This window comes from Parasteatoda tepidariorum, chromosome X2, assembly GCF_043381705.1.
Source record: "Parasteatoda tepidariorum isolate YZ-2023 chromosome X2, CAS_Ptep_4.0, whole genome shotgun sequence".
In the NCBI taxonomy this organism is placed as follows: Eukaryota; Metazoa; Arthropoda; class Arachnida; order Araneae; family Theridiidae; genus Parasteatoda; species Parasteatoda tepidariorum.
The window spans coordinates 47,495,510-47,507,825 of NC_092215.1; positions in this window are offsets into that span (position 1 = coordinate 47,495,510).

The following is a 12,316-nucleotide window of genomic DNA, read 5'->3' on the forward strand; positions in this document are numbered from 1 at the left end:
GGTTCTACTTGGAAAACCAAATTCGTGCTGCCACGCTATCCCCTCGCAATGTGAGGGAATTGCAGGACCAGTTGGTGAGTGCTTGGTACCAGATACCTCAGACTACCTATCAGTACCTTGTGGAACCAATGCCACGGCGGGTGCTAGTAGTTTTGAAGGCTAAAGGTGGTCCTACATGTTATTAGCGGGGTGGTCATAATGTAATGGCTCTTCGGTGTATATATATATATTGTGTATAACAAAATTATAACATCATTGCGATTTTTGTGATTTTTAATACATATAAGTAATATAAATTTAAGGAAAAACAAAATGCATGCACATAAGTTTTATGCGATATATTTAAATATGAATACTCTGTCAACAATATCAAGATTTTTCCACTTGAAATATCTGTTACAAAAATATAAAAACACCAGTTGAAATCAACTTTTTTACGAAATTAAAAGGATGTTTTGGATGACTTCAAATAAGCGATTTTTCATCGACTCGATCAAATTTTTAAGCTAAGTTTCAGGAATTTTGTGCCACTCATGAAAGCTTCTTCCAGGTCGTAAACTGAATATTGGCGGTTATTTGCATGCACTTGTCCAGCCAAGTAGCCTCCAAAAGTTTTTTGTAGGATTAGGATCAGGACTATTGTTGGCCAGCTTAGGACCTCCGTTTTTTCTTTCGGAAACCAATTTTTAGTTGATTGGTACGGATGGCATTTCGCATTGTCTTTCTGAAATTTACAGTCTGAACATCCTAGAAAGTAAGATATGGACCAAAAGGTATAAGGTGTTGGTAAAATCCATTTTTTTTTAAATTCGCCGAAGGTTGCATTTATCATGCAGGAGCTTCCCAGACCATATACCAAGCCACCACCCATCTGTCTATCGAAGATATCACTTTCTGTTCGCAAATAATGCCAGTAGTAATTATTATGCGGATCATTCAAATTGAACTTTTTCTCATCTGAAAAAATAACATTTTTTATAAAGCATCTCAGGTCATGATTTCTTCGGCTCACCTCAGACTCGTTTCTTTATGATACTTTGATAGTCTTGGCTTTCATTTTAATTTTCGAAATACAGCATTCGAATTTGATCCCTAAGTGCGCCCGACTGTTGAATGGGAGATCGTTAAATTCGATTGCTGAGTTATTTTGCAAGTAGACAAGTTCTATTTCGTTGCAAGTTTGAAAATGTATATATTTCTTAGTGCTGATAAGTTACGCTACCTACAAGATCTTTTAGATTTTTCATAAGTACCTCTTTTGGTTTAAACATTATGAGCAACAGTGCTAGAACGTTTATTTAACTTAAATATTTCGCGTTCTGACTTTCCAGAACCTTTAAAAAACCAAATTTTTCGAACAATTAGCTGAGATAATAATTTTTTGCTAAGCATTGTGAATTTTTTGCGAAAACAAATATATTAAATTCTTATTTTCTTTATAATATCATTATTTGCTTTTTCTGTTATGCAAAGTTACACTTTACATAGCATTTTCAAAGAAAAGAATAAAGAAGAGTTGAAAAACTCAAACAATTTTGAAAAAAGAAATAGGTGTTTTTATACTTATGTAACAGGCAGATTTTAAAAAATCCTTTGCTTTATAGGGGCCACCCTTGCTTTAAAGGGCAGCTGATGCCACTAAAGGTTCCAGAGAAGAAGGGCGGAAAAATCAAATTAGATTTATTTAAAATTTTTGAAAAAGTAACCCGTTTCTCATGTTTAATGTTTTACTTTGTACTGTTTAACACGAAAAGAAAGTATGCGGATAGTTCGGAAATACAATAATTATTTCTTCGAATCAATCGGATAATAAGAATAGCCAAGAAATCCTTCTCGATTTCATTCTTAATATTTACTACAATACGTTCATTTTGTGGGATTTAATAATATGTGTTTAAAAATTACGACTTTGTTTTGGTTTTTAATTTAAATATTCGAGAAAATACAATAATTATTTCTTCGAATCAATCAGATAATAGGAATAGCAAAGAAATGTTTCTCGATTTCATTCCTAATATTTACTACAATGCGTTCATTTTGTGAGATTTAATAAGATTTGTTTAAAAATTACAAGTATGTTTTTGTTTTCAATTTAATTATTCGAGAAAATACAATAATTATTTCTTCGAATCAATCAGATAATAGGAATAGCAAAGAAATGTTTCTCGATTTCATTCCTAATATTTACTACAATGCGTTCATTTTGTGAGATTTAATAAGATTTGTTTAAAAATTACAAGTATGTTTTTGCTTTCAATTTAACTATTCGAGAAAATACAATAATTATTTCTTCGAATCAATCAGATAATAGGAATAGCAAAGAAATGTTTCTCGATTTCATTCCTAATATTTACTACAATGCGTTCATTTTGTGAGATTTAATAAGATTTGTTTAAAAATTACAAGTATGTTTTTGCTTTCAATTTAACTATTCGAGAAAATACAATAATTATTTCTTCGAATCAATCAGATAATAGGAATAGCAAAGAAATGTTTCTCGATTTCATTCCTAATATTTACTACAATGCGTTCATTTTGTGAGATTTAATAAGATTTGTTTAAAAATTACAAGTATGTTTTTGCTTTCAATTTAACTATTCGAGAAAATACAATAATTATTTCTTCGAATCAATCAGATAATAGGAATAGCAAAGAAATGTTTCTCGATTTCATTCCTAATATTTACTACAATGCGTTCATTTTGTGAGATTTAATAAGATTTGTTTAAAAATTACAAGTATGTTTTTGCTTTCAATTTAACTATTCGAGAAAATACAATAATTATTTCTTCGAATCAATCAGATAATAGGAATAGCAAANAAATTAAATGTCATTGTATATATATATATATAATCGGGCAGGGACAGTTTCGCCTTGTAACCCATAATTTACAATTTACATCTCCTGAAAAAGAGATAGAAAGGAAATAGTTGAACTTTTTCGTGTAGATAGTCCAAATAAATGTTATCTTTTCGAAATAACCGCAAGAGAAATTTTCCTTTTGATCAAGTATTAAATTGAAGTTGAATTGACTGTTCTATTGTTAAAAATGTAATATTACAAAAAGAAACGAGTTTTATCGATTTATTGCGCACGAAAGCAACGGGCTTTAAATATTACATCTAAATTTGTATAAAAAATACATCGCTTTTCAATATTAAGTTATGTTTGAGAAAATCGAAATGGAAATTCAGTGATTTTGAACTGAGAGGAAATCATTATTCTTCAATAAAATCATTTTATTTTTCGACAATCTTTCTAGCTTTTTTGTTTATAAATTAAATAAAAAATATCTTGCATTCAATTTCCAAAACTAATTTTTTAAACTACTTTTATATTTCTGTAATCATGCAAACATGTAAAAACTTTAGTGTCCTTAAAGTATTATATTTGAAAGACCGAAAAAAATTCAATAATTTCAGTGATATTAAGATATTTAATGAAATGAGGTGATCCTTAATTGCATTTAATATATAATTTAGAATGCTTGTGAAAAATCAAATAAAAAAGACACTTAGTAGAGGAGGCTAATTAATATTTAAACGAGGAAAATGTTATTGACTTTTCGCGATCATCTGCAAAAGAAAACTAATTTTATTCAAACCTGTTTGATTGCCTGAGAAAAAAGAGAAGTATTGAATGTGGTTATTAGGAGCATCTCCGATTTTCATCAGGATATCAGAGGGCTCATAAAGTTTTTTTTACCGTTTTCCTCACTAATAATTTGTTGGACAATTATAGCAATTACGATTTGCTTAAATGCTAAGCGTATACCTTAAATGACTTGATTTTTGATAAGGATTCTGAAAATATATATTAAAGGCGTTAATTACAGAACATCTTATATATTAATTAAAAATGAGTTTCACATTGAAAGCATGCCTTGTGTATTTACAAAGCATCAATAACGTCTTAAATAAGTGAAAAAATAAACAGTTCTCGAAGCAAATTCATTTAGGAAGGGATTAACTCCATACTATTACTGTGTTTGCTTGAATTTATTTTCTGCTGCGAATAATACCTATAAATCAATGATAAATAATTAAAAAACAACTGATGACCAACGACTGACAAAAATTGCATCAAATGGGATTTTCCGTTATTCAAATATTTTTAAAACTACAATGTGTGTGAGAGAGAGGGAGAAAGAGAGAGAGAGATTTTCCATTATTATTCTTTGATTTACGCGTTTACTATCAGTCGAATTAAATGTACTGAAGCTGGAAATTATGAGAGTAAAAAGCTATGCTTTTTCACACGAATTTACAACAATAATAATTTTTTTTTTACTTTAAATATTTTCCTGTATATGATATCCATGAAAATTAGCGTATCTTGAAAAGTAGTCAGAAAGTTTTACATACGTAAGTACAAGTTTTATAAAAAAAACGGGATTAAAAGATAAAAGTAAAAAGATCATTTACAGAAGAAAAAAGACAAACTAATGGAGATTTCAGTAACCAATTGGGCAACCTCTTGTGCAAACGCAAGATGCGCATTGGGGCATCATGTCCTGCGGTTTCAAGTTCCCTGGTTGATGCAAGAACACCACTAAATCATCGCCTCCTACATCAGGAAGCCTCCACACGGGATTTTATAAGTAGTCTGTGCAGATTATTTAAAAAGAGAACCAGTTGTGCGCATGAACCCAAATTCTATTTCAAAAGTACTTCAGCGAAATTTATCACATATACTTGAGAATTGAATCTGTAGTAGTTGGCAAGTAAATAAGACAAACCAATCATATTAAAAAATGAAACAAATTTTTATATATATATATATATATATTTGCAACCACTATCTTATTTTTACTAGATTTTCTATTAAATGCTTCTTTCGTAGTCCCGCAGTGGACTGATCGACAAGACACGGTTCCCAGCAGATCACCGAAGTCAAGCATCACTGGCTGCTGTCAGTGTGCGGGTGGGTGACCACTTGGATCAGTCTGCGTACGGGCCGAGGGTGTGCGGTATGTGCTATCGTAAAGTGCTCAACTTCGCGCAGGTCGTCGGGCTACCGAAGCGGGGGTGCCATCCCCTCCGCAGAGGATCAAAATTGTGATGGCATGTCTTCGGGATGTCATCCTCCGGGATGTTTCCCAGACCGTCGCCAATAGCCCATTGTGCAGCTCTAGTGCGACGTAAATTAACAACAACAACAACAAGCTTCTTTCGTAAACTTGTTCACCTTCATAGTGGTCTGATGACTACCTTTAAAAAAACGGTGTGGAGGCTTTCAGTTATAGGAGGCGTTGACTAAACCGACTAAACCAACGCCTCCTATAACTGAAAGCCTTCACACGGTTTTTTTGTAGGCAGTCCGATCAGACCACTATGAAGTTTACGAAAGAAGCATTTAATAGAAAATCTAGTAAAAATAAGATAGTGATGGTAGCAAATATATCTATCTAAAAATTTGCTTAATTTTTTAATATGATTGGTTTGTCTTATTTACTTGCCAACTACCACAGATTCAATTCTTAAGTATATATGATAAATTTCTCTCAATTACTTTATAAAAGGAATTTGGATTCATGCCTACAACTGGTTTACTTTTTAAATATTCTGTGCGGACTACTTATAAAAAACCATGTGGAGGTTTTCTGGTGTAGGAGGTAACGACTAAACTCGGAGACTGTCTGATTTGCCGTCCCAAATGTGCTCATTTGATGACAAATCTGGGGATCGAGCAGGCCGGGAATGTGAGGATATATAATAGATATAGAACCAGGATATATTCANTATATATATATAAAAATAATTTTGTACACATTTTAGTGCCACCATATTTAGGGTTGAGGTAAGCTAAAAATGCTTACAATGCATTAGTTTTTATAGTTTTACTTAATTATTTATTCATTTTTTTTGTTTGTTTACTAACAACACATATTTTCAAGTGCATTAGAATTAATTTAATGGCTTCATTGCAAAATTTAATTTAAAAAGCAAACATATTTTTAACAAAATACTCAGTCAAATTCTAGTTCAAATTTTGCTCCCAAGTTTGATAAACTTGTTTTCTTATCTAAAAAATAAAGTTCACTAAGTTTCAACAAAATTGGGTAATATTTAGAGGTCACTCAATCCCTTTAATTTTTTCTAAAGTAACTAATTTAATTTTTCTAAAGTGTGAAATGAATATTTCTGTCAAATTCGACACATTTTTTGAGTTAAGATTGAAATTAGAATAATAAGAACAAAGGAAATCAAGCAATAACATCTGTATTCAAAATCTGACTAAAACTTAGAATAATGAATTTTGGAAAAATATAATGTGTTAGGTTACTATTAAAGACAGCATTGAAAAGTATATATTTTATTGTATATAATTGGAATTTAAATTAAATATAACATACGTAATTCACAAAATTAAAACTTAATACATAAGAAAAAAATATGATATAATATTTATTTCGCGAAAGTTTTCTTTGAAAAAGTTTTCTATCTTTGACGATGATTTGCAACTACTTGAAAAAGGTACGGCTTTTGTTCTTCATCTTTGGTTCAAGTTTCATTGTATTAAACTTATTTCACGTTCTTCAGTTTCATTTTTGATTTTGCCTCTCGATCAATACGGCATCTTTTTTTCCAGGGACTAGAATAATTGGCGAGAAAGGATGCGGATTTCTCGCATCCTTTGTCTGATCAAAAAAATTTGTTTTTTTGTAACGAATTCTAAGTTTACTTTCAGTAATATATCAGTAAATTCGGATATGTGTTTGCAGATAGTATTCGATTCAGAACCATTTTTGTTCGAGGTGTTCTGAGAAGTTCTACAAATATCTGCAAAAATTTTTACAGGCTGTTTCAACTATCAATTTTTTCGAATCTATATTTTAAAAAATTAAATGTCATTGTAAGGATATTTGCAAAGGTTCCAATTTTTAATGTAAGCGGCATAATAGTATTTCTCCCATAACATCCTTTTAGTAGTTCTTCCCTTTTTTTTCATGTGCTCGATCCATTTTTCCACCAATACTACACTTTTTTTTTGTTTTTTCCTTCAAAAATACTTATTTTTCTTTTTTCAAGACTTCGGCTTTAGTAGCAGACAAGTCGAAAAGTTTTCCTATTTCTGTTCATTTAATTTATCAATTTTATACAGTCGATTTTAAGAAGTTGATATTTATTGTTTTTAATTCTTTGAAAAGCATGAATCATTTCGTTTTGTAGGTATTTTTACATCATCCCAAACAGCATATTTTCATACGTACATTTTATTTTATTTTATCAGCGGCATTGAACAGCCGATCTAATTTTGAGTTAACGATTGAATCAACTCCGAAGCCTTGGAAGTTTTAACACAATCCCGAAGACAAGGCAACTCCTGGAAAAATTATTTTATGAAAATTGCTTGTGTGGAGGATATTTTTGATAGAACTAACCCGCATTTGCATTACTTGGTGAGGAAAACCACGAAAACCTCCCACGGTTAGTCTGATGGAAAGGGGACTCTAACCCATGATCTATCTGCCACTGAGGATATTTTACGTCAGCACTGTGGCCGGTGCAAGCCGGGTGCGGAATTCGTATCGACAGTCTTCGTAAGGGTTCGAAACCGGTACACCCAAGTGGAAAACGAACGCTCTATCCCCTTATCCAGCACCGCTCTCTCATACGTACATTTTATTTTATTTTATTTTATTTTATTTCATAGCAGCATTGAACAGAAGACCCATTTTTGGGTTTACGACTGCTATTGTTCAACTCATGTTGTCACATGTCGTGTTGTGACATGAGTTGTTGTCACAACTCATGTTGTCACATGTCGTGCTGTGACATGAGTTGTTGTCACAACTCATGTTGTCACATGTTGGATATATTTCTGTGACACATGTCACAGAAGAACAAGGAAGCCCCCTCTAATATAATAAATAAATAATATAAACGTTTGTAATTAGATCTGAAGTATGGCACATTACGACATGTGACAGCATGAGTTGAACAATAGTATTCGTAAACCCAAAAATGGGTCTTCTGTTCAATGCTGTTATGAAATAAAATAAAATAAAATAAAATAAAATGTACATATGAGAGAGCGGTGCTGGATAAGGGGATAGAGCGTTCGTTTTCCACTTGGGTGTACCGGTTTCGAACCCTTACGAAGACTGTCGATACGAATTCCGCACCCGGCTTGCACCGGCCACAGTGCTGACGTAAAATATCCTCAGTGGCAGATAGATCATGGGTTAGAGTCCCCTTTCCATCAGACTAACCGTGGGAGGTTTTCGTGGTTTTCCTCACCAAGTAATGCAAATGCGGGTTAGTTCTATCAAAAATGAACTGCTTGTGCACTTTTTTCTTTTTGAAAAACGTAACTATTCTTTTAAAAGGAAGTTAAAAAATGCTTTCATGACATAACTAAACAATGTAATTTTAAATGACCAAAAAAAAAAAAGAAATTTAAACGAAATCTGTAGAATAGTTTCTAAATAAGAAATTTAAAATCGGCAGCATTTTTAAATTTTGTCTCTCATTTTGTTCAAATTTTATATTTCGGTATTTAAAATGACAGTTGTTTCAAATAATGTAAAGGTTTGTTTTCCCAACAATTAAGTTCTTTTCCCCTCAAACATTATTACATTGAACAGTAAAAAATAATAAATAATAATAAATATTCATATTTTCATGAAAATATCTTTAAATAAATGAGATTTGCTTCCTAAAAGTTTTTGATTAAATTAAATAATTCCAGATGTATAGAAAAATAATCAAAAACTTATAATTAGTTTAAAAGGGTCAAAACTTTCCACTGCTTTTCTCTTTACTATGAATTACTTTCCGGATCGTGGCTATTCCCCCGATTTTACGAGTCAAAAATCAAGAGAAAGTACGTTTTTATGTCTAAATTCGTAACTTAAAATATCATATGCGAAAATTAATTATCAAGTTCAACACGTTACAGCACTCTTTTAAATTGGCGGTTGGCCTCAGAAACATATTTTTTTTTTTTCATTTGCTTATGACTGCCATATAAAATTGAGTGTTAGTCGTATGTTTGGAGGGGGAAATTTTTACGTTTTCTCACATTTTTTCCGTGAAAACACTTGACGGTATTTGTTTTTATTACTTTAAAAACGATATGTAATCCGGAGTATTAAATTTTTTTAACGCTGTAATTAACAAATAAATTATTCAATTAACGGATAAATACATTAGTACACTTCTTACTAATAACTTTCCTTTTCATTAATTAAAATGTGCAGGGCTAACTAATATTATTAATTTAAATGTGATCTAACTATTTTTGAGGTACAATCCCTAAAATGAATCTGATATTGAGGAATAGGAATTAGTTTTTAAAAAGAAAAGGTAATTAAGAGATCCACTAAAATAAATTTTTGTTTGAGATAGATGGTAGAGATGCTCTGAGGATGACTATGGCTGTCATTTGCGGCAGCGAATTAAAGTTGATCTTTTGAATCATTGTATTTAGCTAAAGTTGATCTTTTGAATCATTGTATTTAGCTAACGTTGATCTTTTGAATCACTGTATTTAGTTAAAATTGATCTTTTGAATCATTGTATTTAGTTTATAAAAATACGATTATTAGAGCAAAATTTTTTAAGGAGTTCCGTATTTAATTTTACAAGTTCCAAAGAGCGAAAGAGAAGTTCTAGGAAGCTTAGTTAAAAACGAAAAAATAAAACAAAGGATTACGGTTGCATATAATTTAGTTACGTGTGCCAATATATAATATAACAGCAAAAAAAAAAAAAGATAGTGGAATGCCATTCCTTTTAAGCAGTATTCCATTGAAAATTATGCTATAAAGCTAGTTGTAAATGTAATAGAAGTATTTGATTTCATCTTCTAAATTAATTTAGAAATTTCGAGAAAATTATTTAACCATAAACATTGAAGGAAAAAAGCGTTTTGAGAGCATTTAAATCTGAAAAAGTAGCGACTACTTCTCCATTTTTCTTACAAATATTTTTCCTAGTGAAACGAAAGTCAAAGTACCTAAAGTTCAGATCTATTTTCGAACATACTAAGAATGTGTAATAGATAGATTTAGGAACTAAATTTTAAAATAAAATTATGAACTATGAATGTGAACGGTATCTAAAAAATGTTCGGCGTTACGTAAAATTTACATATCAAAGACTCAATTCTTATATTTTAAAAACGACTCACGTGCCTGTAAGTGTACGAATTTGAAGAAATATTTTCTATATTATTACTTTATATTTAGAGTATATTATAACGTTAAGAATACATTTATATAAAACGTTACGAAAATGTTACATAAATATTTATTAAAAAAAGTCATCTCACTCGTTTTGCTTGTAAAGAACGGAAATATGTTAAAAAAAGAACTGGGACTTAAACATGAAAATAGTTTTATATTAATTATTGCGAAACCTGTGTCTCCTACAAAGCAAATAATTCTAAAAATTTCACGAGAAGTTCACATTTATACTGTCGCTATCTGTGCTCTGGACATGCGAGTTCAAGCCTAAAAATTTCTATAAAAGTTTTTAGCTATGTAGCGGGAAATATGACGATTATATTTCAATATAAAATAAGTGTCAAATGAATTTGACACTTATTACAATTATTATTATTTGACAATCATTATCATTATTATTATTATTATATGACAATTATTACAATTATTATTATTATTATTATTATTATATGGCAATTATTACAATTATTATTATTATTATTATATGACAATTATTACAATTACAATTATTATTATTATTATTATTATTTGACACTAATACAAAATGTGATAAACAAATTCAAAACTCTTATACTTCCGATATCAATTATCTACATTTATCGCGCTTTGGTCATAATTTTTTTAAAAATTTTCTATGAATATTTCTAGATACATACGTGCATTACCGGTGAATATGAAGCCTTTATTTTAGCAAGACATGAATTACAAATGATACTCGCTTTGCAAAACAATTATGAAAAAATTCACATACTCACCACCTTTACATTACAGGTTCATATGCTCTATAATTGGCTTGTTTAAGATTAATTTAAAAATGTTCCATAATAATTGCGTGGATATATATAGTTATTTTTAAAAAAATATGACTTAAATATTTGAGTATCATATTAATTTCTTTGTTAGAAATTTGCTTGTAAGAAATTTGTAAACTGTCTAACCCAGTTAGTTTATTTATATATAGTCCCTGGCCAAATTATTAGCGGCACTATAAGATCCTATGTGAAATCTTAATTATCAGGTGATACTATACAAATTTATTGTTTTTATGTGACTGAAACCGGTTTGCACTTGCTTACATTCGTGTATCTATGGTCCTATTAGGTTTTATATAATATAAATTCAACGAGTGGATAAATTGGATGATATATTATATAAATATAGAATATTTATAATATCATATATTATATAAGCATATTACGATAATTAGATTAAATTATTAGATGGACTGTAGTGTTTTCGTAATTACATGTTTTGCATGAGTTTGTATGCAATAACTTTTATACTTAAACATACATGTAATGGGTTTTTATTCAGGAGATTTTTAATATATTTCCTATTAGTATTTATTTTTGACGTATTGCATTACAATGTTAACCAATTGATACATGGAAGTAAACAAAGGCAAACCGGTTTCAGTAGCGTAAAAACAATAAAGTTGCATCTGATAATTAAGATTTTACATAGAATCCTATAATGCGTCTAATAATTTGGCTAGGGGCTGTATACTATGGACCTTGCATGCTTGGGGCTAATTAAGATTTAAGAAAGAAATTTAAATTATTTTTGCACAGCTATGGGTATTTTCTAAAAACATAAAAATCGTTTTCTACTGTAAGAAAAGTTTGAAATGATGCTCGAATTGCAAAAGATGAAAAATATTTCGCGAAACAACAGCCCTAATACTCGTAATTCCGATTTAAATGTCCTGAACATTGCTGTTTTGGATTAAATAAGAATTTTTTTTTAAATTTTCAATGCATATTACTCCTAGTATAATAAATGAATCTGTATATATTTTTATATATATATATATATTTAGATGGAAATATGTTTTGGATCCTCAAAAAATTTTTGTTGCTCTTAAATAATTCTACAGATATGGCAAAATACGTAAAAGTAGATATTAACGTTAAAAACCACACTTATTGACAGGGGCCGGGATAGCCTGGTCGGTAGGGCGCTGGGCCCAAGTCCGAGAGTTCGTGGGTTCGCAGCCCGCCAGCCGAAGACTCCCCGTGTACTAAAGTGACTGATGCGCGTTAAATCTGTCGAGTTGCAAAAGACCTCCATGTTCCCATAACAAATCAAAACCTCTGGGGGTACTGGATTGGAGATCGATTGTTC